Source organism: Perognathus longimembris, chromosome 6, assembly GCF_023159225.1.
Source record: "Perognathus longimembris pacificus isolate PPM17 chromosome 6, ASM2315922v1, whole genome shotgun sequence".
NCBI classification, from domain to species: domain Eukaryota; kingdom Metazoa; phylum Chordata; class Mammalia; order Rodentia; family Heteromyidae; genus Perognathus; species Perognathus longimembris.
Genome location: NC_063166.1, coordinates 85,895,449 through 85,917,764, shown reverse-complemented (window position 1 = coordinate 85,917,764; position 22,316 = coordinate 85,895,449). Strand labels below are relative to the sequence as shown.

The following is a 22,316-nucleotide window of genomic DNA, read 5'->3' as shown; positions in this document are numbered from 1 at the left end:
CAAGTCTCAGCCCCAGCACCTGCTGCAAACCCAGAGAGCAAGTCTCAGCCCCAGCACCTGCTGCAAACCCAGAGAGCAAGTCTCAGCCCCAGCACCTGCTGCAAACCCAGAGAGCAAGTCTCAGCCCCAGCACCTGCTGCAAACCCAGAGAGCAAGTCTCAGCCCCAGCACCTGCTGCAAACCCAGAGAGCAAGTCTCAGCCCCAGCACCTGCTGCAAACCCAGAGAGCAAGTCTCAGCCCCAGCACCTGCTGCAAACCCAGAGAGCAAGTCTCAGCCCCAGCACCTGCTGCAAACCCAGAGAGCAAGTCTCAGCCCCAGCACCTGCTGCAAACCCAGAGAGCAAGTCTGATCTCTAGCACCTGCTGCAAACCCAGAGAGCAAGTCTGAGCTCTAGCACCTGCTGCAAACCCAGAGAGCAAGTCTCAGCCCCAGCACCTGCTGCAAACCCAGAGAGCAAGTCTCAGCCCCAGCACCTGCTGCAAACCCAGAGAGCAAGTCTCAGCCCCAGCACCTGCTGCAAACCCAGAGAGCAAGTCTCAGCCCCAGCACCTGCTGCAAACCCAGAGAGCAAGTCTCAGCCCCAGCACCTGCTGCAAACCCAGAGAGCAAGTCTCAGCCCCAGCACCTGCTGCAAACCCAGAGAGCAAGTCTCAGCCCCAGCACCTGCTGCAAACCCAGAGAGCAAGTCTCAGCCCCAGCACCTGCTGCAAACCCAGAGAGCAAGTCTCAGCCCCAGCACCTGCTGCAAACCCAGAGAGCAAGTCTCAGCCCCAGCACCTGCTGCAAACCCAGAGAGCAAGTCTCAGCCCCAGCACCTGCTGCAAACCCAGAGAGCAAGTCTCAGCCCCAGCACCTGCTGCAAACCCAGAGAGCAAGTCTCAGCCCCAGCACCTGCTGCAAACCCAGAGAGCAAGTCTGAGCTCTAGCACCTGCTGCAAACCCAGAGAGCAAGTCTCAGCCCCAGCACCTGCTGCAAACCCAGAGAGCAAGTCTCAGCCCCAGCACCTGCTGCAAACCCAGAGAGCAAGTCTGATCTCTAGCACCTGCTGCAAACCCAGAGAGCAAGTCTGAGCTCTAGCACCTGCTGCAAACCCAGAGAGCAAGTCTCAGCCCCAGCACCTGCTGCAAACCCAGAGAGCAAGTCTCAGCCCCAGCACCTGCTGCAAACCCAGAGAGCAAGTCTCAGCCCCAGCACCTGCTGCAAACCCAGAGAGCAAGTCTCAGCCCCAGCACCTGCTGCAAACCCAGAGAGCAAGTCTCAGCCCCAGCACCTGCTGCAAACCCAGAGAGCAAGTCTCAGCCCCAGCACCTGCTGCAAACCCAGAGAGCAAGTCTCAGCCCCAGCACCTGCTGCAAACCCAGAGAGCAAGTCTCAGCCCCAGCACCTGCTGCAAACCCAGAGAGCAAGTCTCAGCCCCAGCACCTGCTGCAAACCCAGAGAGCAAGTCTGATCTCTAGCACCTGCTGCAAACCCAGAGAGCAAGTCTGAGCTCTAGCACCTGCTGCAAACCCAGAGAGCAAGTCTCAGCCCCAGCACCTGCTGCAAACCCAGAGAGCAAGTCTCAGCCCCAGCACCTGCTGCAAACCCAGAGAGCAAGTCTCAGCCCCAGCACCTGCTGCAAACCCAGAGAGCAAGTCTCAGCCCCAGCACCTGCTGCAAACCCAGAGAGCAAGTCTCAGCCCCAGCACCTGCTGCAAACCCAGAGAGCAAGTCTGATCTCTAGCACCTGCTGCAAACCCAGAGAGCAAGTCTGAGCTCTAGCACCTGCTGCAAACCCAGAGAGCAAGTCTCAGCCCCAGCACCTGCTGCAAACCCAGAGAGCAAGTCTGATCTCTAGCACCTGCTGCAAACCCAGAGAGCAAGTCTCAGCCCCAGCACCTGCTGCAAACCCAGAGAGCAAGTCTGATCTCTAGCACCTGCTGCAAACCCAGAGAGCAAGTCTGAGCTCTAGCACCTGCTGCAAACCCAGAGAGCAAGTCTCAGCCCCAGCACCTGCTGCAAACCCAGAGAGCAAGTCTGAGCTCTAGCACCTGCTGCAAACCCAGAGAGCAAGTCTGAGCTCTAGCACCTGCTGCAAACCCAGAGAGCAAGTCTCAGCCCCAGCACCTGCTGCAAACCCAGAGAGCAAGTCTGAGCTCTAGCACCTGCTGCAAACCCAGAGAGCAAGTCTCAGCCCCAGCACCTGCTGCAAACCCAGAGAGCAAGTCTCAGCCCCAGCACCTGCTGCAAACCCAGAGAGCAAGTCACAAAGCAATGAATAAATCCCAGACTCAGCTTTACAAGGCTAGAAGAAAACGTGTGCATGCATGAAGGTGTACATGTGTGAGAATGTACACACGCACGCGTGTGTGCATACAGGGACGGGCACGTGTGTGCACGTGCATGTGAGTGTGTGACTGCGTGAGTGGTGAGGGGAAGACGGTGAGTGGTTTCTAAAAAATTGTATTGGAGAAAATCATGATAATGTGTTTATAGATACAGTACAGCTTCAAAGAGCATGAGTCATGAGCACTTTTATGTCAATGCATTATGAAAATGTCAGCAAAATAAATGATTTCATAGAAAATCTATGGTAAAATTGGCTCAGAAATACAAAATGAATTATATTCCATTCAAGAAATCGAGTCAGTAATTGAATCCCTTTCTCTTTTTCTCACTTGCTCATACACACACACACACACACACACACACACGCGTGTATATGCGTGTGCTAGTCCTAGAATTCAGGGCCTGGGCACTACCCCTGAGCTTTTGTGCACAAGGCTAGTGTTCTACCACTTGAGCCACCGCTCCACTTCTGGCTTTTCAGTGATTGGTTGGAGATTAAGAGTCCTGTGGACTTTTCTACCTGGCCTGGCTTCGAACTGTGATCCTCAGAGCTGAGGCTCATCGTGATAGCTAGGATTGCAGACGTGAGCAGCACCCGCTTGACTTCAGTTTTAAAGGCAAAACCTATAACGGGAAAAGGTTTGCTAAATTTTCTAGGAAATGTGAAATATTCTCTTTAAAAGCAATTCATAGAAAAATAAGGAAACTATTTGCCTAATTTCATGAAGCTGGTACAATCTTGCCATCAAAACAGGACATAACGGGAGACATTTTTGCCAGTCAAATCCATGAGTGTATAAAAACAATGACAAGGAACAAGAGAAGCCCTTTGGTGCAAATATTAATGATCCAAAAGGGACCCACCACGCTCTCTTGGAACACACATCCCAGAGGCCCAGAGCCCGGCCCAGTCTCGGGAAGTGAGAACAAGATACAGGTTCCTCTGGCTTGGGCTGCTGGAGGAAGGCAGCAGAGCGGTGTCCGGCGGCCTGTTCTCCTTCTTCAATTACAAGGGCTCCCCTCCACCTGGTGACTTGACTCAGTCTGAATCACCTCCCCTGGGCTGTCCCTCCACACAGCATAGCTGGACTAGGTTTCCACTCTCTTGAGCCCTTGCAGTCTTGGGGAACATCTAAGCCACACACAAGACGGGCACACGAAAACCAGATGTGCTTTCATACCCCATCAACAATCGATCTGAAAAGGGAATTCAGAAAGCAATCTTGTTTACGATAGCATCCAAGAGACTCAAATCCTTAGGAATAAAATTAAGCAAGGAGGGGACAGATCTCTGTGTTGAAAACAGCAGGACATTGCAGAAGAAGCTGAAGAAGATGTGACTAAGTAGAAAGACACCCCATGTTTCTGGATTGGGAGCCTTTGTGTTGCTGATGGCCGTAACACCCAACGTGATCTGCAGTCAGTGCAGCCTACGCCAAAATCTCAGGGCCTCGAGTAACCAAAACAAGCTTCAGAAGAATAAAACTGGGGAATGGCTCTTTATCACTGTCAAAAGTGACTCCAAACGTACAGTAACACAAGTAGTTATGGCACTAGCATAAAGACCGACTGAAATCTAGACCTAAAAAATACATTGATGATTACCTATGGCAAATTTAAAAATTTGTAGCTATCAGATGTCTATATAACAGCTCATCAGACATTGATGGACTGATTAAGCAGGAAAAAAATCTTTAAAAATGTATTCACTTCTTAAAATAATGTAAGATGTTTGCTAGTTTTAGTGATTAAAATGTAATCTTAAATAAATAATAAAGATGGACTATGACCTCCAAAATATTTAAAATAAAAAGAAATAAAAATAAAGACCGACTGAGCAGAACCGACTCCGGAGACCAATCGCTCTACCTGCTTCCAGAGGACTTTCGGCAAGGGGCCGGGGCCACGGGCAGGGGCAAGTTTGACAGGTGGAGTGGGGCGACTTGACCCACAGGGCAAAGCCTGGGGGTGGCTGAGAAGAGGGTGCTCTCTTTTCAGATGGACCTCAGCGTTAGCTCGGGAGCCGGGAAACTCTGAGGAGCACGCCGGGATCAACTGTATGGCTTAGAGGTGGTGATGCACGCTCAGCTACGCTACCCCGGGCAGCAAACAAACAGGGATCCGTTGGATTTCAAGGGAGGCTAAAACCTTTTGGGCATCCAAAGACATTACCAACCAAGTGAGACAGTCTTCAGGACAGGAGAGATTTGCGAATCATAATTCTGAGAGAGGACAGGTCAGCTAGAAAGTGGGCAAGGAATGCCGACAGAAGTTTTCCTCCAAGACTGCACACAAATGGGCAATACGTTATTAGGGACTCGCAAACCCAAACCAGGAGGAGCTGCCATTTCCCACCCACCTGGGAGGGACTCATGGGCGCGACAGAAATCCACCAGCGTCGGTCTGCTGCTGGTGGGGATGGCGTTGCTTCTGTGGGAGAGAGATCGGCAGTTCTCCGCGTGGCCGGACACGCATCATGTGGTGAGGCCGATCCAGGTGTGCTGCCCACCGTTGGGTGTCTCCTTAGGCTCAAGAGTCTCTGAAGAGGTGGCACCAGCGGGAGCACTTGACTCAGAGCAGCCCCTTTCTCCACGCAGCCCCCTCCCTCATCCTCGGCTGGGAAGGGACTGGAGGGGAGGGGAATGGAGAGGGTGGGGTCATCCCTGTCATCCTCCCCCCCCCCCAGCCACACCTGAAGTCTGCCAGCTGGAGAGGGGGCCCTGCCCTCCGCTCTTCCTCTTCCTCCACTCTCCCTCACCTTGGTGGTGCAGCATGCAGCTTCATTACGTGGCCCGTGGGCTGGGGGCGGAGAGCAGCCGGGGCCGGGGCTGGCCGGGGTGTGCCGCCTCCATTGTGTCCCGCGGGGGTCCGCTGTCTGGGCAGCCTTCTTCGGGAGTGGCTGCCCTGGTTGGCTGCCCTCCTGGGCACACGAGGAGTTCCATTCATCACAGCGAATTCATTAGGCGTTTCACCAGAGGCCCCAGCACTCAATTTGACATCAATTACTCTGAAATGAACCGGCAGCGTCCCTGGCCTGGGGGCCAAGCCCGGCACCGTGTCTTCCTCTAGTTTATGGCCGGGCTCCCAGCAGGGCGAGGAGGGGCGAGGCCAGCTCTGCGGTCCCCTCGGGGGGTTGCAGTAGCAGCCGGGCTGCTGGGTGTGAAGCGTGAGCCCAGGGGGCTCTGTCCACCCTGTGTCTGGGAGAGAAAGCCTGGGAGCAGGGCAGCCGCCCCGGCCTGGTCCTGAGCTCTTCTTCCTCCCCACCTAGCCGCCCAAGCTGCAGCCTACTCGGGACCAGGTCTTCTGTGTGAGAATCCACGTTTGCCGAGGTGTGGGCCCAGCGGAGCAATTCGTACATGCCCCCCCGCCCCCGTGGCTTGTCCCACCAAGGGGCTGCAGGTCACTGAAGCCCAGTTCTGCCCTCCGTGGCCATCCCTGAGGTGGAGGCTGCTGGACTGTGCCCAGGGATGCCAGCCACCGGAGTCTGCGCAGGTCCTCTGAGCTCTGCAATGGAAGTTCTCCTCACAGTCTGCCCAGCGTCCAACAGGGCTGCCAGGGATTCAAACACCCTGGACCCAGCCAGGTGCTGGTGGCTCACGCCTGTCATCCTAGCTACTCAGGAGGCTGAGATCTGAAGAGGGTGGTTCAAAGCCAGCCCCAGCAGGAAAGTCCGTGAGACTCTTATCTCCAATGACCCACCAAAAAAACCAGAAGTGGAGCTGTGGTGCAAGGTGATAGAGAGCTAGCCTTGAGCTGAAGAGCTCAGGGACAGCGCCCAGGCCCTGAGTTCAAGCCCCAGGATCGACAACAACAACAACAACAATAAAACAAATAAACAAAGGGCCCAAAGGAGCCCACAGGAAGGCAGGGCTTTGGAGCCACACATGTGTGGCATTTCTGGGTAACCCTGAAATGAAAACATCCATGCGGCAGGGTCTCAGAAAGTGGGATTTGCATAATTTGAAATTTGAGGAAAATCTCTAAATACTTTAATTTTGATGGAAACTGTTTCCATTGCTGACATGTGTCTACACCTATAATTTCAGCAGATACATTGCTGTAACTTCTCCTCCATTTCATGTCCTTTGCACATTAGTTGTCAGTTGCAGGATAAGACGCTTTAGAAAAGAAAGAGGAGGAAATAATGTCGTGGCCCGTCCTGCGGGGGGAGCCGCGGACCACGGTGCAGCTCGTGGAGCGGGGGGAGCCCGGAGCGGGGGGGGGGGGGGAGCCCGGAGCGGGGGGGGGAGCCCCGAGCGGGGGGGAGGGGAGCCCGGAGCGGGGGGGAGGGGAGCCCGGAGGGGGGGGAGCCCCGAGCGGGGGGGAGGGGAGCCCGGAGCGGGGGGGGGGGGAGCCCGGAGCGGGAGGGAGGGGAGCCCGGAGCGGGGCGGGGAGCCCGGAGCGGAGGGGAGCCCCGAGCGGGGGGGGGGGAGCCAGGAGCGGGGGGAGAGCCTGGAGCGGAGGGGAGCCCAGAGCGGGGGGTGGGGGGGAGCCCGGAGCGGGGGGGGGGAGCCCAAGCGGGGGGGGGGAGGCTGGAGCGGGGGGGGGGGAGCCCGGAGCGGGGGGGGGAGCCCGGAGGGGGGGGAGCCTGGAGCGGGGGGGGGGGGAGCCCGGAGGGGGGGGGCAGAGCCCAGCGCTGCCCTGTGCTCGGCCCGCAGGGGGGAGCTGCGGGCTTTGCACACCGGGCCCCCCAACACTCACGAGCAGACATGCCACCTCTGGTGTGCACAGGTGTGCACATGGACAAACTAATTCGTGTACACATACACACGCGTGCTCTTGCACCGTCACCCGTGTGCATGCACACACACTGGCATAGCCTCACACACCCACAGGCACGCTCACACAGTGTGCATCTAACACACACACACGGGCTAACACACTCACACACAGGCCCTAGCTCCCAGGCAATCACATGCACACTCCCACATCCACACAAGTCTATCACACTCATGTACACACATCATCTAGCACACTTACGTGCACACACTCACAACAAACACACCCATATCCACCGTTGTTACCCACGTTCATGCCGTGCCAACTCGGTGTAACGCTCACATGCATGCTCTCACACACACCCACATAAGTCTAACGTGCACACGCAAAGCACAGCACACACTCATGCCTTTACGTACACACACCAGTGTGTGACTGGGTGTGAGGGACAGAGACTGAAATCCACTAGACAGGCCTGATCCAGGAACAGAGGCAGGTGTCCTGGGGAAACCAGGCAAGGGTGGGTCTCGGCTGCCCCCACCCTCTGGCAGAGCCCGGCTGAGGCTGCCCTGCCCCCCCCCGTCCCCCGCAGGGCCTGTGAACCCTTGGGGTTCCGAAACGCCCCCCCCCCCCCGCTGAGGGCTTCAGGCTTAGAGCTCAGGAAGTAGCCAGACAGAATCTGGGGGTGCTCCACCACAGCGCCCCGTGCTCAGGGCTCCCTCCCTCGGGGAGTGGGGGGCCCGGATGCTTCCGGGTGGTACCCGGCCCTGAGGCCAGGCTGTGTGCCCAAGGCAGGCCGGCACTGGCTGCAGGGAGGGAGGGCCTTCTCCTCTCCCGCCCCACCCAGGGCTTGCTTCCTGGGCCTGGACACGGGGCCCACGCGGAGGGGTAGGCCCAGGGTGAGCCCGGCAGGCGGCCTGGTGGGCCCGCTGGACGCCGCAGTTCCCGCTCTGGGCGGCCTGGTGGGCCCGCTGGACGCCGCAGTTCCCGCTCTGGGCGGCCTGGTGGGCCCGCTGGACGCCGCAGTTCCCGCTCTGGGCGGGGGGCAGCAGAGTCCTGGGGCTTGGACTGAGGGCCTCATGCTGCCAAGGGTCCTCTTCTCTCTCAGCTGGTGCTTTACAATTGAGCCACGCCTCTCTGGTCCTGGAGCTTCGACTCAGAGCCTGGGCACTGTCCTTGAGCCTTTTTGCTAAATGCCAGGGCTCTACCACTTCAGCTACATTTCCTTTTTTTTTTGGTGGTGGTGGTTAATTGGAGATAAGAGTCTCCCGGACTTTCCTGTTCTGGCTGGCTTCAAACCATGATCTCACCCTCATGAGTAGCTAGGATTGCAGGCGTGAGCCACTGGTGCCTGACTGGAGATCAGTCTCATGGATTTGTCTGCCCAGGCGGGCTTTGAACCACAATCCTTAGATCGCAGCCTCCTGAGTAGCTGGGTTTATGAGTGGAGGCCACTGACACCCACAGGGAACTCCATTGGTTTTTTCTGTGGGAAATGAAGTCAGCCAGGCTGGCCTGTGGTGGGGGAACCCAGCCACGACCTCAGCTATAACACCCCATCAGGGATTCGCCCTGGCCCCACCCGCCCCCTGACTTCCCCCCATCTGTCCCCTGACTCCCCCCATTTACGCCCTGACCCCCCATCTGTCCCCTGAACCCCCATCCACCCCCTGACTCCCCATCCACCCTCTGACCCCCCCATCCGCCCTCTGACACCTCCCATCTGCCCCCTGACTTCCCCCATCCCCTGGACGCCCCCCATCCGCCCCCCCATCAGCCCCCTGACTTTCCTTTCCTCCTCTCTGCCTCTCCCCCTCCCCTGTACAAGCAGCCGTTTCTTACCCAGGTTGTCATGTGGCACTTCCAAATTACTCCGTCAGTTTATTATTCATGATGAACAATCATTCTAATAAGGTTCCTGTGCTATCGATATCCACAGTCGCTGTCTAAAGCCCCTCCCTTCCTCCCTGCAGCTCTCCTCTCGCAGGAGCCAGCCTATTTTTAACAAAGAATTGAAATTAAAATCTAATCGCTTGGAATATGCTACATTGAACAAATATGCTTCCAGTGTCCTGAGCTGATCCAAGAACAGGGGGGATGGGGTGCTGGAGGGGGTGCTGGAGGGGGTGCTGGAGGGGGGGTTGCAGGGGGTGCTGGAGGGGGGTTGGAGGGGGTGATGGAGGGGGTTTGGAGGGGTGCTGGAAGGGAGGTTGGAGGAGGTGCTGGAGGGGGTGCTGGAGGGGGTTTGGAGGGGTGCTGGAAGGGGGGTTGGAGGGGTGCTGGAAGGGGGGTTGGAAGAGGTGCTGGAGGGGGTGCTGGAGGGAGTTTGGAGGGGGTGCTGGAGGGGGTGCTGGAGGGGGTTTGGAGGGGGTGCTGGAGGGGGTGCTGGAGGGGGTTTGGAGGGGTGCTGGAGGGGGTGCTGGAGGGGGGTTGGAGGGGTGCTGGAGGGGGGTTGGAGGAGGTGTTGGAGGGAGTGCTATAGTGGACGTTGGAGGGGGTGCTGTAGTGGATGTTGGAGGGGGTGCTGGAGGGGTGCTGGAAGGGAGGTTGGAGGAGGTACTGGAGGGGGTGCTGGAGGGGGTTTGGAGGGGGTGCTGGAGGGGGTTTGGAGGGGTTTGGAGGGGGTGCTGGAGGGGGGTTGGAGGGGTGCTGGAGGGGGGGTTGGAGAAGGTGTTGGAGGGAGTGCTATAGTGGACGTTGGAGGGGGTGCTGTAGTGGATGTTGGAGGGGGTGCTGGAGGGGGTTTGGAGGGGTGCTGGAAGGGAGGTTGGAGGAGGTACTGGAGGGGGTGCTGGAGGGGGTTTGGAGGGGTTGTTGGAGTGGGGTTGGAGGGGGTGCTGGAGGGGGCTTAGAGGGGTGCTGGAAGGGGGGTTGGAGGGGGTTGGAGGGGGTGCTGGAGGGGGGTTGGAGGAGGTGTTGGAGGGAGTGCTATAGTGGACATTGGAGGGGGTGCTGTAGTGGATGTTGGAGGGGGTGCTGGAGGGGGGTTGGAGGGCCACAGGAAGGAGCCCTCTGCCCTGTGTAGTGCCTGAAGCCCTGGCCCCCTTTTCTCTAGGCCGGCTGCCAACCTTCCCCCCATCCTTCCCTGTGACTGCCCTCCCCCAGCCCCTTGATTCCTTCCAGACTCCATTTGGACAAACAGTTGGTTCTTGTACGAAGGGGGACTGCCCCCTGCTGAGCTGACCTTCTGGTGTCTCCCCTATTTCCTGCTACACTCTCAATGTGGGGTCCTCGTCTGTCCCCTAGCATGTACTCGGTACCAAGTGGGCCAAGCCAGTGCCCACCCCCGGGGCCTCTGTCCTGGGCAGCAGGCTGGGCTGCTCCTGTGTCCTGTGCTGAGGGCACGCGGAGCCCCGCACGCAGACGCACCCAGGACGGCCTCAGTCAGAGCCCAGCGCCTCTCCCGGGCTCCTCAGCCCCGGCCATAACTGACGGTGTCTCTGGGATGCACCCGACCCCACCAGTAAACCGTGCACAGTTGACGCCCCACCTGCAGGCACTCCCAGCGTCTCTGTGAGGAGAAACAGCCAGGATGGAGGCGGGAGGGGGGAGAGGACACGGGGGTGGGGGGGGAGAGGACACAGAGGATGGGGAGGGAGGGGAGGCCACCCAGGGGAGGGAGGACAAGGAGGAAGGAGTGAGAGGAGAAGGGGATTTCTGCATGTGGAGCCAGCAGGCCCTTCTCCAGACACCCCAACTTAAGGCTGTAACACCACCCCCCTGAGCTTACAGAAGCACGGACAGCCGCTGCAGCACCCACAGACACGGCATCTGGCGGGCACGGGGCGGGCGGTGGCCCTCTCTGCCCGCTCCACCCCCTGCGCCCTCTGCTCCCGGGGCTCAGCACCAGGTCGGCCCACGGCTGGGCGGGCGAGTCCGGGGGCCGGGAGTCCTTGCGCAGGCCTGCTTCCGGCCTGGCCGCACCCACCCGCGCCTCCCGCGACCCTCCAGCCACCTGCAGGCCTGATCACCCGGCCACCGCCTGCTCTTGGGAGCTGCTCCAGGGCGGTGAGCTTAACCTTTAAAAAATGTCCCAACTCATGAATTTCCAGCGCCCGGAGCTGCTCGCAAGGTGTTCTCACTTGAAGTAAGTGTTAGCCTAATTCAAAACGCGGCTGACCTTTTCTTCTTGCCCTTTTCATCGCGACTCGGTTGTAGGGTGCGGCCCTGAACGGTTCCCTTCCCCCGTGGAGGAGGAGCCCCCACCTCACCCTGCTCTGCGTTAGCTGGGGAGGAAGGGGAGGGGGCCCTGCAAGCTGCCCCCCCCCCCCGCACCTTCCTGGGCCTCCTGTGCTCTGTAGGTGCTGGGGGAGGAGGTGTGGGGGACGCCCATCCCAGCCACAGGGCCTTCACAGCCCCCCCCGGCCCTGAAACAGAGGCAGAAAGAGACAGAGGGAGGGAGACAGGCAGGAGACACAGATGGGTGGGCTGACGCATGGTCCTCGGTGGCCGGCCAGTGGCCATACCCCGCCCGCCCCAGCTCCCCAGCTGTGGAGGCAGGCCTGGACACTCCCATCCCCCCCCCCGCCCTGCCCCAGCTCCCCAGCTGTGGAGGCGGGCCTGGACACTCCTACCCCCCCCAGCTCCCCAGCTGTGGTGGAGGTGGGCCTGGACACTCCCATGCCCCCCCACCACCCACCCCAGCTCCCCAGCTCCCCAGCTGTGGAGGTGGGCCTGGACAGTCCCATCCCCCCCCCCGCCCTGCCCCAGCTCCCCAGCTGTGGAGGTGGGCCTGGACACTCCCATCCCCCCACCCACCCCAGCTCCCCAGCTCCCCAGCTGTGGAGGCGGGCCTGGACACTCCCATCCCCCCACCCACCCCAGCTCCCCAGCTGTGGAGGCAGGCCTGGACACTCCCATCCCCCCAGCCCCCCCCAGCTCCCCAGCTGTGGAGGCGGGCCTGGACACTCCCATCCCCCCCCCCCCGCCCCAGTTCCCCAGCTGTGGAGGCGGGCCTGGACACTCCCATGCCCCCCCGCCCCAGCTCCCCAGCTGTGGTGGAGGTGGGCCTGGACACTCCCATCCTCCCCCCCCGCCCCGCCCCAGCTCCCCAGCTGTGGAGGTGGGCCTGGACACTCCCATGCCCCCCCCAGCTCCCCAGCTGTGGTGGAGGTGGGCCTGGACACTCCCATGCCCCCCCACCCCCCGCCCCAGCTCCCCAGCTGTGGAGGCGGGCCTGGACACTCCCATCCTCCCCCCCCCGCCCCCCCCCGCCCCAGCTCCCCAGCTGTGGAGGCGGCCTGGACACTCCCATGCCCCCCCCCAGCTCCCCAGCTGTGGTGGAGGTGGGCCTGGACACTCCCATCTCCCCCCCCTGCCCTGCCCCAGCTCCCCAGCTCCCCAGCTGTGGAGGCGGGCCTGGACACTCGTGTTAGGAAGCAGCCGGCTGAGGGCTTCCAGCGCGCTCCCGGAGCCCCCGGCCGAGGAGCCTTGCCCGGCCCTTGCGTGGCTCTCTTTGGGTCACTCCCGTGGGTGTCTGGATGACGCAGGCCACGCAGTGCTGCCTCTCGGGGACCCTGGGCTGGAGGTGTGGAACACTCCAGGGCGGGACAGGAGGAAGGCCCTGACGAAAGGCAACACTTCCCTGGGGTGGAGGGAGAACGAGAATGTTCTCAGCCTAGAAGATGGACAATGCTGGCCCAGGGGCTGGAGACAAGAGGCTCCGCCCGCTCTCCACACCAGCAGGAGCGGGCACCGGGTTCGAGGTGGGAGGACCAAGCCCTGTGTCTAAGGACAGCTCCGCTCATGCGGAGCCCCCGCCTTTAGCACCTGCAGTGAGCACAGCACAGAAACGCTGCTGTGTGCCTGGCGCACGCTGCGTGTGGGCCATGCCTGTGGTGCAGACGCCTGGCCCCCCTCCCTAGAAGCACCCGGCTCTCAGCCCCCTCCCCTGTGTGGCCCTTGTGCCCAGCGGGTCTCGGGGCTCCTGGAGCCCTCCTGCTTGTGGAAGCTCCCAGAGGTGGCCATTTCCTAGCACTGGAAATACGTACCGGCAAGGACTCGGTAGCTCTGCCTCTCCCAGAGTTCCACACAATGGAAACCCTCCATCTCCTAAAGAGGCTTGGGTTCAGCCAGCAGGTCTGACCCGGGGCAGGCAGGTCCTTCTGCAAGGACCCGTGGGGAGCAAGCACAGCCTGCCCGGACCCGGCCGCGCCACCAGCCCCGAGCCCCGCGTGGGAGACTCAGCCTCCTCCACCAGCACTCAGCCCCGTGTGGGAGACTCGGCCTCCTCCACCAGCACTCAGCCCCGCGTGGGAGACTCGGCCTCCTCCACCAGCACTCAGCCCCGCGTGGGAGACTCGGCCTCCTCCACCAGCACTCAGCCCCGCGTGGGAGACTCGGCCTCCCCCCGCCAGCCCCCAGCCCTGCTGTCATAAAGTGAGGGGACCCCGTGCAGGCCTTGGCCACCCCCATGTCCAGCGCTGCGAGTCACCAGGCTTGCGCCTGGCCAGCATCTCCTGGGTCAAAGGTCCTCCACGGGACACCTGGCAGCGTGGGGGGACGCCTCAGTGGCTGGGAGACAATAGACGGTGGCGGGGCTGCTGCTGTCTGCCCCGTGCTGAGCTCTGGCTGGCCACCAGGAGCAGAGAGGGACGGGATTCACAACGGCCCGGGCCTTGGGCAGCTCTCACCAGCCTCCACGGGGCCTGGGACGGCCCCCGTCAGCCCTGCCCGCTGGCACCAGCTCTGCGCGGTGGGCTGGCTGCCTCTACAGCAGGGGCGTGGGCGGGAGCGGGCGCTAGGGGGAACGGTGGATGCCCGCCATGGGGCAGCACAAGGCAAAGCCTCAGGCCAGGCCAGCCGGGCCGGTGCCCCGGAGAGGGCAGAACATCATGCCAGAGGCCGTCTCTCGGGTGGGTTAGGGCAGAGCAGTGCCCCAGCCTGCTCAGCTCACACCTCAGAGTTCTAGCAAGAAGAACTTTCTGGAAATACGTGTGATGCACCGAGTGGTCTCATGGAGGTGGGTGCTGGAGTGATCTCTGTGGTCTTGCCTGGGTAAAGAGCTTCGTGACTTTCCAGCTTACAGGAGGCCCCGGTCTGTGGGCTTTGCGCTGTCGCTCTGGGTGAAGGCAGGAACAGGCGGTGGATTCCAGAGTGGGCCCCACCGTGACCCAGTCGCCACTCACGAGTGCCACCAGCTGGGACCAGCCGTCCACACCCAAGGCGGGGAGACATTCCAGCTCCAACCTGGTGACCTTTCCCTGCTCCGGGTACCAAGTGGGAGGGGGGAGGAGGCCACAGAAACCACAGGGCACACGTGGGGGGGAGGAGGCCACAGAAACCACAGGGCACACGTGGGAGGGGGGAGGAGGCCACAGAAACCACAGGGCACACGTGGGAAGGAGGCCACAGAAACCACAGGGCACACGTGGGAGGGGGGAGGAGGCCACAGAAACCACAGGGCACACATGGGGGGAGGAGGCCACAGAAACCACAGGGCACACGTGGGAGGAGGAGGCCACAGAAACCACAGGGCACACATGGGGGGAGGCCACAGAAACCACAGGGCACACGTGGGAGGGGGGAGGAGGCCACAGAAACCACAGGGCACGCGTGGGGGGAGGCCACAGAAACCACAGGGCACACGTGGGACGGGGAGGCCACAGAAACCACAGGACACACGTGGGGAGGAGGAGGCCACAGAAGCCACAGGGCACACGTGGGAGGGGGAGGCCACAGAAGCCACAGGGCACACATGGGGGGAGGAGGCCATAGAAACCACAGGACACACGTGAGGGTGGGCGTGGGGCGCGTGTGACACCCTGTGCGGGCCCCGTGTGTGGCCGGTCACCCCCGCACCCCTGGGGCACCATTACAAGGTCACGTCAGCACTCCCCTTGTGTAGCAGTGCCCCACTGCACGCTTTCCCCGACTGTTTTATCCGGAGTCCGCGTGTGAACCAGTGTCTAATTACCCAGCATAATTGTTCAATCTCATAGTAACACTTTAATTTGCAAAGCAAAAATAACCATGTGATTACCCTGCAATTGCATGATAGCTCCTAATCAATTGCTTCTCCAGAGCGTGCTGTCTGTTGACAGACCGGCTAATGTCACTCACCTTCCCCCGCGCAGACCTCGGGGAGCCTGCCCGATGTCACCTGCAGCCCGTCTGCCCCCAGAGCGCCGCCGCCTGCCTTCCTTCACACCCCCGCGGCCCCGGGGCCCGGAAGGGCCGGGCTGGGCGGGGGCAGAGGTCTAGCGTCCCAGGCCCGACGGCTCCCTCTCTGCCGCCCTCTGCAGGGGAGCCGGCGAGGCTCCGCAGGGTGCACACCTGCGCCTATGCCGCCGGCGCGGGCGAGGGCCGCATCTGCGCCCCACTCCAGACGCGCTCGGGCGGGCTCCACGGGGAAGGCAGAGGCCACGGCCCCGCATCCCACCACGGCACCCTTCCCCATGGCTGCCAGCGCGCGGCCGGCCTCCTCATCCCTACCTCGGGCAGCCACCGTCTCGGAAGGAGGAGGCGATGCCGTCCGGTGCGGTGGGCGGTCCGGACGGGGCCACGGAGCGGGAACCAGCGACCACAAATGCACACCCCCTTCTCCCGATGCCCGGCCTCGCCGGTCAGGCGCGGTTGCTGCCGTGACAGTAACTACTAAGGCCCTGGGTGAACCCAACGCTCTGCCACTTGAGCTCTGCTCCTGGTCCTCTGGCTTTGCGTTTATTGTTCAGAGGAAGTCCTGGGTTTTGTCCCGCGAGCCTCGGATGAATGCCTTAACTTTGTCTCCCAGTACCCTACTTCAGGGTGCAGGGCAGAGGCCAGGGAGGAGGGCCGCTCCAGGGTTTTCTGGCGATGAACCTGTCATGACAGGGTCCAGAGCGTCGTAGTAAGATGGGTGCTGCCTTGGAACAAACTGGGCTAGACCAGGAACAGCTACTCCTCTCTCACCTTCCAGCCCTGCGCTCAGCAGCCAATCTGCCCAGAGCCACCCGCCCACCCACAGCTCCTGCCCTGCTCCTTCTGCACCCCAAATGACAGTGGCCACTGTCCCTCCTCCTGGCCCCTCCTCCTGGCCCCTCCCCCTCCCCTGGCCCCTCTCCCTCCTCCTGGCCCCTCCAGCTGGGAAGACTGTACCTGCCTGTAGACGGACCCAAAATGAATCTCAGGCCTCTGTGTGAGCCTCGGGCCACGCAGAGCCGCCCGCAGTTCCCTGCCTTCTTCTGGGGAGCAGGCAGGGCCGAGCCAGCACTCGCGGACACAGGCTCCCAGGGCCGGTTCTCAGGGGAGAAGGTGGTGGCGCACTGTGCAAGCCCAGCACATGTGTGTGTGCACAGACACAGCCAGAGCACGCATGTGTGCACAGACACAGACACTCACAGACACGGACACGCAGGGCAGAGGAGGCTGTGCGGCCCTGAGATTCCAGGGGAAGCATGTCCTTAACAACACACGTGTGATCACGAAAGACCGCAGTAAACACAATGAGCGCATGTTTTAAACAGTTTATTAGTGAGGCTCACCATAAAACCAGAGCAAGAGCGCCCCAGGGTGGGTTTGGGTAACAGCCTCCAGAGCTGAGAGTCGTAAAACCCCTGACCTGGAAGAAATGGAGTCTTAAATGATGGAGTCCGAGGGCCCAGGCACAGCACCAGGAAGGGAACGGCCCTGCCCGAGCACGCCACAGAGGCCAACACTGGCTTCTCCGCACAGCAAGGGGTGAAGGCGGTGTGGTTCCAGCCGGCCGGCAGGGCAGGTGAGGGGTTCTGTGGGGTGGGGACCCTGGCTGTGCTTCCCCCACCCCTAGGACACTGTCAGTGGAGCAGCTGCTCAGCCAGCCTGGGCTTCCCTTCTCTGGGGTGAGTCACACCCACCTCCCCAGTCCAGGTGTGTGTGCGTGGGGCCTGCTTCCAGACAGACAGACAGACAGACAGACAGACCGGCATCTCCACCTCACGCGTCAGTAGATCCAACCCATGCGGGAAGGCGGAGTGAGCCAGGGGGCTCTGGACACAGCAGTGGGAGAGAGGCCCCTGCCTTCGCTCCCGGCTTCCGTGCAGGCCCCGCCCCACTTCCCTCTCGCCAGCCCTGCCCGACTGTCCCCCAAGCCCCCACATCGCCCAGCTCGGGGGCCTCATGGGAGCCTATCCCCATGAGGGCCTACTCCCGTCCCCTGATGCTGACACAAATCCTCCTCCCTTCCCTGGCTTGGGTCCCAAAGTCACACCTGACGGAGAGGGACCAGAGAGGAGGTGGTGTGGGTTGTGACAGGCAGTGTGGGAAGGAGAGGCAGGTGAGGAGAGGGGCATTGTGGGAGGATGGCCTGGGCTCAGGCAAGGTGAGGAGAGGCGCATTGTGGGAGGATGGCCAGGGATCAGGCGAGGTGAGGAGAGGGGCATTGTGGGAGGATGGCCAGGGCTCAGGCGAGGTGAGGAGAGGGGCATTGTGGGAGAATGGCCGTGTGGCCTGGGCTCAGGTGAGGTGAGGTGAGGGGCATTGTGGGAGGATGGCCGGGGTTCAGGCGAGGTGAGGAGAGGGGCATTGTGGGAGGATGGCCCGGGCTCAGGCGAGGTGAGGAGAGGGGCATTGTGGGAGGATGGCCTGGGCTCAGGCGAGGTGAGGAGAGGGGCATTGTGGGAGGATGGCCTGGGCTCAGGCGAGGTGAGGAGAGGGGCATTGTGGGAGGATGGCCGTGCGGCCTGGGCTCAGGCGAGGTGAGGAGAGGGGCATTGTGGGAGGATGGCCATGAGTCCCTGGCTCAGGACTCCCAGGGACACTAGGGGCCGTGGCAGAGAGCAGAGTTCAGAATCATCCACAGAGCTGCAGTGGCCAGGCATCTGTCTCCCCGGGGCCCTGGTAGGGCAGCGCATTCCCTGCCTCTGCCCGTGCACACAGTTGCCCTCCTCCCTCTGTCCCTGGGGCTTTGGAGGTGGCTGGCCACACATGGGCAGCCCCGGTGTGTGGAGCTGTTCACCTCCGTGGTGCTGAAGTGCAGAGTCAAGGAGACCCGCAGGGGGTTGGGGAGACACGCAGAGCAGCTCCCCTGATAACCTGGCTCTTCTTCTACTCGTGTCTAAGGTATGAGCTTTATCTCTGAGCAAGGGCTACGCCTCTGACCCAGCAATCAACCTTCTGCGCCTGCACGGATTCAAATTCTGCTCCCAGCTCTGGCATCCTTACCACCTCTGGAGCTCAGGAAAGTCTTCCCAAAGGGACAAGGGGGCCAAGAGGGGCAACTGAAACTCTCACTGATGGAGACAGGATGCAGAGGCTGCAGCTTTGGTAGTTCATGGTCTTAAGCTGGATGCTGGCTCTCCAATCACAGGAGGCTGCAGGAAGCCGTGGGCTGAGGGGCCCCACACTGACTGGGGAAGAGAGGCTCCACACTGGCTAGGAAGGAGGGAGGAGGTCAGGTGCATGGTGAGGAAGAGTGTGTGTCTACTGTCTCTTGAACCACAGAGCAGGTGCCCCATGAACCACAGAGCCAGTGCCACACAAACCACAGAGCAGGTGCCCCATGAACCACAGAGCCAGTGCCACACAAACCACAGAGCAGGTGCCCCATGAACCACAGAGCCAGTGTCACATGAACCACAGAGCAAGTGCCACACAAACCACAGAGCCGGTGCCACATGAACCACAGAGCAAGTGCCACACAAACCACAGAGCCGGTGCCACATGAACCACAGAGCCAGTGCCACACAAACCACAGAGCCAGTGTCACATGAACCACAGAGCCAGTGTCACATGAACCACAGAGCAGGTACCCCATGAACCACAGAACCAGTGCCACACGAACCACAGAGCAGGTGCCACATGAACCACAGAGCAAGTGCCACACAAACAACAGAGCCAGTGCCACATAAACCACAGAGCAGGTGCCCCCATGAACCACAGAGCAGGTGCCCCATGAACCACAGAGCCAGTGCCACATGAACCACAGAGCAGGTGCCCCATGAACCACAGAGCCAGTGCCACACAGTTGCTCCCTGGCAAACTCATCTCTCCTATGTGGCGGCCACAGTTCCTTCCCAGCCCTGGGCCATAGCCACTTGTGAGGGGGCCTGGGCTCCGTGGTGACCTTGCTGTGGTTGCTTAGAGATTTTACTCACTTCCATGATTGTCGCTTATTCTTGCCATCAACTCTGACTCTCATGTGGCATCGTGGTCCACACAGATAGATTTTTTCAGTGAGTGGGGCCATCTGAGACCACATCACGCAAATCCACAGACGCCTTCCATTCCTGCTTTTGAGGACGTCCCAGGAGAAGACAAGACTCCTGGCAGGCCTGTTCTTCCTGGGCCAGGGCTCAGCCCCCACACAGCCTTCCCTGTGCATGTCTATGTGTTCTCAGATGCTGAGCTCTGCCCTTGAGCCTTGAGTGCTTCCTATCCTGGGGCAAGCCATTACGCTCACAGGAGGACACACACAGACCCACATCAGTCTATCCATCAGTACACACTCAGAGAAAGAACGCACACTGACCACGTCTGTCCAGCCATCAGTACACACTCACAGGAGGACACACACGCTGACCACGTCAGTCCAGCCATCAGTGAGGACCAAGTTCCTTCCCAGCAGAAGAAGCCACCCAAGAGGCAGCCACAGAGGACAGTCCTTGTCTTCCATTCTGTCCTCACAGCAGAGGCCCAGGCCCTCCGGCTGAACAGGTCTCTGGGAGGGGGGCAGTGGTGGTAGTGGTGGTGGAGGTGATGGTGGTGGTGGAGGTGGAGGTAATGGTGGTGATGGTGGTGGAGGTGATGGAGGTGGTGGTGGTGGTGGTGGTGGTGGTGGAGGTGATGGAGGTGGTGGAGATGGAGGTGGTGGTGGTGGTGGAGGTGATGGAGGTGGTGGTGATGGTGGTGGTGATGGAGGTGATGGAGGTGGCGGTGGAGGTGATGGAGGTGGCGGTGGAGGTGGTGGTGGAGGTGATGGAGGTGGCGGTGGAGGTGGTGGTGGTGGTGGTGGAGGTGGTGGTGATGGTTGTGGTGGTGGAGGTGATGGTGGTGGTGGTGGTGGTGATGGTGGTGGTGATGGAGGTGGTGGTGGTGGAGGTGATGGAGGTGGTGGCGGTGGTGATGGTGGTGGTGATAGAGGTGGCGATGGAGGTGATGGAGGTGGTAGTGGTGATAGAGGTGATGGTGGTGATGATGGTGATGGTTGTGGTGGTGGAGGTGATGGTGGTGGTGGTGGTGGTTGTGGTGATGGAGGTGGTGATGGAGGTGGTGGTGGTGGAGGAGGTGATGGAGGTGTTGGTGGTGGTGGTGGCGATGGTGGTGGTGGTGGTGGCGGTGCTGGTGATGGAGGTGACAGAGGTGGTGGTGGTGGTGGTGGTGGTGATGGAGGTGATGGAGGTGATGGAGGTGGTGGTGGTGGTGGTGATGGTGGTGGTGGAGGTGATGGAGGTGGTGGGGTGGTGATGGTGGTGGTGGTGGTGGTGGTGGTAGTGGTGGTGGTGGGGGTGGTGGGGGTGGTGGAGGTGATAGAGGTGGTGGTAATGGTCGTGGTGGTGGAGGTGGTGGTGGTGGTGGAGGTGATGGAGGTGGTGGTGATGGAGGTGATGGAGGTGGTGGTGGTAGCAATGGTGGTGGTGGTGATGGAGGTGGCAATGGTGGTGATGGTGGTGGTGGAGTTGATGGTGGTGTTGGTGATGGAGGTAGTGGTGATGGAGGTTATGGTGGTGGTGGTGGTGGTGGTGATGGCGGTGGCAATGGTGGTGGTGGTGGTGATGGTGGTGGTGGTGGTGGTGGTGGTGATGGAGGTGATGGAGGTGGTGGTGGTGGTGATGGAGGTGATGGAGGAGGTGGTGGTGGTGATGGTGGTGGTGGTGGAGGTGATGGAGGTGGTGGTAATGGTGGTGGTGATGGAGGTGCCCAATGGTGGTGGTATGGTGGTGGTGGTGGTGGTGGTGGTGGTGGTGGTGGAGTTGATGGTGGTGGAGGTGATGGAGGTGGTGGTGATGGAGGTAGTGGTGGTGGTGGTGGCGGTGGTGGTGATGGAGGTGGCGGTGGAGGTGATGGAGGTGGTGGTGATGGTGGTGGTGGTGGTGGTGGTGGTGGAGGTGATGGAGGTGATGGAGGTGGTGGTGGTGGTGGTGGTGATGGAGGTGATGCAGGTGGTGGTGGTGGTGATGGTGGTGGTGGTGGTGATGGAGGTGGTGGTGGAGGTGATGGAGGTGGTGGTGGAGGTGGTGGTGGTGGTGGTGGTGGTGGTGGTGGTGGTGGAGGTGGTGGTGGTGGTGGTGGAGGTGGTGGTGGTGGTGGTGGAGGTGGTGGTGGTGGTGGTGGTGGTGGTGGTGGAGGTGGTGGTGGTGGTGGTGGTGGTGGTGGTGGTGGTGGTGGTGGAGGTGGTGGTTGAGGTGAAGGTTATTGAGGTGGTGGTGGTGGTGGTGATGAAGGTGGTGGTGATGGAGGTGATGATGGTGGTGGTGGTGGTGGCAATGGAGGTAGTGGAGGTGGTGGTGGTGATGGAGGTGATGGAGGTGACAGTGGTGATGGTTGTGGTGGTGGAGGTGATGGTGGTGGTGGAGGTGATGGTGGTGGTGATGGTGGTGATGGTAGTGGTGATGGTGGCGGTGGTGGTGATGGTGGTGATGGTGGTGGTGGATGTGGGCTCTCTCTCTCTCTCGACTTCCCCTCGCTTGTGGGGGGAAGGGGCTTGTCCGCCCCTTCCTGGGTGGTCCATTATCGCTCACGCAGGAGCGATGGCCACAGGTAGCCTCGGTGGCGTGTGGTCGCAGGGTGCCCCAAAACCACCAAGAATGACACGGACACGTGGGCCCCTGGAGAAAACCTCTAGGGCTTCTGTTTATTCAAATGAGGAGCCTCCCAGATATACCCCAAAGGCGGGCACAAGAGAGGGGCCCCTGATTGGTCCCAAGGGGCTGTCCCTCAAGTGATGTCAGACTTCCTTCTCTTCCTGTTAAAGACAGGAAGGGGAGAGACAGGCTGAGGTCAGCTGTGGCCCCTTAAAGGTGCAGCTGACCCCAACAGGTGGAGGTGATGGAGGTGGTGGTGATAGAGTTAGTGGTGGTGGTGGTGGCGATGGAGGTGATGGAGGTGGTGGTGGCAATGGAGGTGACGGAGGTGGTGGTGGTGGTGGTGATGGAGGTGATGGAGGCGTTGGTGGTGGTGGTGGCAATGGTGGTGGTGGTGATGGAGGTGGCAATGGTGGTGATGGTGGTGGTGGTGGTGGTGGAGGTGATGGTGGTGGTGGTGATGGTGGTAGTGGTGATGGAGGTGATGGTAGTGGTCGTGGTGGTATAGGTGATGGAGGTGGTGGTGATGGTGGTGGTGGTGGTGGAGGTGATGGAGGTGGTGGTGATGGT

At 61.0% G+C, this 22,316-nt stretch overlaps 1 pseudogene; it reads right to left on the bottom strand.

Moving 5' to 3' along the window:
• Positions 1–19,501: 19,501 nt before the first annotated feature.
• Positions 19,502–22,000, bottom strand: LOC125353784 (annotated as a pseudogene).
• Positions 22,001–22,316: the final 316 nt, after the last annotated feature.